At 51.2% G+C, this 3,539-nt stretch overlaps 1 pseudogene; it reads left to right on the top strand.

Annotated features, from left to right (window-relative positions):
• Positions 1-993: 993 nt before the first annotated feature.
• LOC146756655 (class I histocompatibility antigen, F10 alpha chain-like) lies at positions 994-2,313 on the top strand (annotated as a pseudogene).
• Positions 2,314-3,539: the final 1,226 nt, after the last annotated feature.

Raw genomic sequence — 3,539 nt, forward strand, 5'->3', positions numbered from 1 at the left:
ACCACCAGAATACGTTGTTGGTCTCATCTCAAGGCAGAAAATAGCATCCAGCCTTTATAGTAACTGTGTTGTGTGTTTCTTTCCTAGTGGAATTGCTTTGTAACTTGCGGTGTTATAAATAATATTAGTAATGGTTTGACATAGTGTGTGATTTTCAGTGTTACCAATGCAGTCTCAAGAATTAGAATTTTAGGCATTATCCATAGATCAAATGTGTGTTAAAGAAAGGATTTGATGTAATCAGTGCTGTAATCTATGGGAATAGCTCTTTTAGTATGTTAGTACTGCTCACTCATGATGTTATTAGCCTATTAATTAGCTTTTCTTAATTTGCAAAGACAAAACCTGGAAAGGAATCCCAGGCAAAGGGATGACCCTGTATTGTAGAATGGATACGTCTCTTACACCCAACTAATTGGGATTTTAAAAATATGACCATGCATCACTTGAGACAAAAGTGCATACTAATAGAACTAAATTTGATAGTTTATTCTGTTTTCCAGGCAGCTGTTCCACTTGGGCTCTGTATCACGCACTGGCCATGCGGATATGGTGTACAACTGGAAGAAATCCTTCAGACCCTGAATGCAGGAGAGAATCTGTGATGGGTGAGAGAGGAAAGGTGCACTTTGAAGCAGGGAAGGCCCTGCTGGCACCGCCTGTCGCAGCCACCACCAACACGGTTTGCTGTTTCTCAAGGGTCAATAAGTAATAATGCCCCTAGTGATACTCCAGCACATTTGTCCTCTAAAACTGGTTCTATCTGACATGCAACTTCATAAAGTTCAATTATCAATTATTAGCTCAAAGGCATGGTTATGAGCATCCTAAAAGCATTTGTTGCACAAATTTTAGTGGCCATTAAAAATCAATATATCAGAGTATATGAAAGTTGAAGACTTTTCCTAACTAGTGACATGTGAACACAATGGGACCCTCATGGATTTATTTCCAGGTTGCAGAAACTTAGGTTGCAGAGCAAACGAGTTTGTTCTTTTTAGTAGGTTTAACAGTAATGTTGTTATGCTGTGTTTGACTTGTCTCTTTTTTCACTTCTAGAGGATTGTCAATCGAGGCCTTGATTGAGTTATAATGGTTATGTTATTAATATAAGTAGTGTTGTTATTCTATAGGCAGTAGCTTGCTAATTAATAAAAAAGGGGGGGTCGCCGCGCTCCGACCCCGCAGAGCTCCACTCCATGCGGTACTTGGAAATAGGGATGACGGATTCCGGCCCCGAGCAGCCCTGGTTCTTTGAAGTGGGGTACGTGGATGGCGAAATCTTCGTGCACTACAACAGCTCTGGTCGGAGCTACGTGCCCTGCACCGAGTGGATGAAGGCACCTGGAGCTGTGGATCCCGAGTACTGGGACAGGAACACCCAGAGAGCACTGAGCAATGAGCAGAATAGCCGCGTGAGCCTGGTCAATGCGGCACGGCGCCACAAACAGAGCGGCGGTGAGCACAGCTGGCACCGCGGCTCCATGCTGTGGGATGGGGCTCCATGGTGCATTGCCGCCCGCACCCCCCAGGGCTGGTCCTGCCCGGCGGCACCGTCCCGCGGCTGCCCGTCACAGCCCCACCGAGCTCGACCCTGGGGGACCCCAACCCCATCCCCACTACAGTGGGTCCCCTGGAGCTGCAGGGGCCCATCAACCCCTGCCTGGCTGTGTTTCAGGGTCTCACACATGGCAGCGGATGTTGGGCTGTGACATCCTCGAGGACGGCACCACCCGGGGCTATCATCAGTATGGCTATGATGGGAGAGACTTCATTGCCTTCGACAAAGACACGATGATGTTTACTGCAGCGGTTCCAGAGGCAGTTCCTACCAAGAGAGCGTGGGAGGAACCTGGTTATGCTGAGAGACGGAAACATTACCTGGAGTCAACCTGTGTGCAGTGGCTGCAGAGACATGTAGAGAATGGGAAGGCAGAGCTGGGGAGGACAGGTGAGGGGGGGCCTGCGGTGTGAGACTGCAGGTGGGGCGGGGGCTCAGCGTGGGGAGCTCAGCCCGGCCCTCACTGCCGCCCACCTTCAGAGCAACCCGAGGTGTGAGTGTGGGGGAAGAAGGCCGACGGGATCCTGACCTTGTCCTGCCACGCTCACGGCTTCTACCCACAGCCTATCGCCGTCAGTTGGATGAAGGACAGCATGGTGCTGGGCCAGGACACCCACTCGGGGGGCATCGTGCCCAACAGCTACGGCACCTACCACACCTTGGTCACCATCGACGCGGTGCCTGGGGACGGGGACAAGTACCAGTGCTGCGTGGAGCACGCCAGCCTGCCCCAACCCAGCCTCTACTCATAGGGTGAGTGAGGGGATGTGGGGCTGGGGGGCTCTGGGCTGCCCCTTCCCCTGCTGACAGCTCTGCCTTCCCCCAGAGCGGTCACAGTCCAGCGTGGTGCCCAACGTGGTGGGGGTGGTTGTCGCCGTTGTGGCCATTGCCATCATGGCTGGCGTTGGATTCATCATCTACAGACGCCATGCAGGTAAAAGTGGAGGGGTGTAGGAGGACAGTGGGGGCTGTGGGGGGATTTGAGGCTCCCTCAGGAGCCCTCAGCCTGGCTGTGATGTGAACCTGTGCTGATGCATCTCTCTGTCTGCAGGGAAGAAGGAGAAAGGCTACAACACGGCGCCCAGTGAGTGATGAGGGCAGCGCTGTCCCCCACCTCTGCCCAGTGCCAGGGCAGCATTGAGGTCCCCGATTTCTCCCAGGGTTCCCCTTCCTGGTGCTCAAAGCTGCTCCATGCCCCACAGCATGAACAGGGCTGGGGGTCATGGCTGTGAGAGTCCTTCCTTGTTTTCTGGCTCCAAGCTTGCTTCCTGAGGTGTTTCTTGTGAGAAGACTCTCAATGATTTATTGAAGTGGCAAGTAATGGGTGCTACCGTGTGACAATCAATATCACTTTTTGGGTATTTGAATATTTGAAAGCACCTTCCTTCAGAGCTGTTTGCCTCCAGAAGAGTGCTCAGGACTGTTTATGAGTGGAAGATCTGGCCCGGGACTAAATAGCTCCAGCTTGGTGTGGGAAAACTGGGTAATGAAGCCATCGCGCCCTGTGAAAAACAGGATGCGGATGGGTATCCCTGCTCCCTCTTATCTGCTGGCAAGGCTCAGAAGATGGGAACAAAGGAATTTCTGCTAAGATCCCAGAGCCAGAAGCTTCCATTCCAAGGAGTGCTGACTCAACTACTTTGGATTCGAGCTGTCACTCCAAAGAGAGCTGACTTGACCACTTTGGACATATAAATAAGTTGGTGCTACCATTGGAAATTGTCATCGTGGTCACCATTAACAGAACAACGCCTGACGACCCACCACGACTGAAGACCAATGACTGAACTACAAACCTCGATGGATCCATGGTGGTGAATATCTCCCTCTTGCTTCCTACAGAGACTCCTTGCTTCTATTTCATATTTTTACTGCATTCCCTTCCCCATCACCCTACACCATAATAGAGTCCGTCCTCCCCTTCCCCATCTCCCTGATAAAGTCTTGTAATAAACTGGTCGGACCAATGTTTGAACCG

The sequence above is a fragment of the Coturnix japonica genome, chromosome 26, assembly GCF_054131305.1.
Source record: "Coturnix japonica strain WE chromosome 26, WE-NBRP24, whole genome shotgun sequence".
In the NCBI taxonomy this organism is placed as follows: domain Eukaryota; kingdom Metazoa; phylum Chordata; class Aves; order Galliformes; family Phasianidae; genus Coturnix; species Coturnix japonica.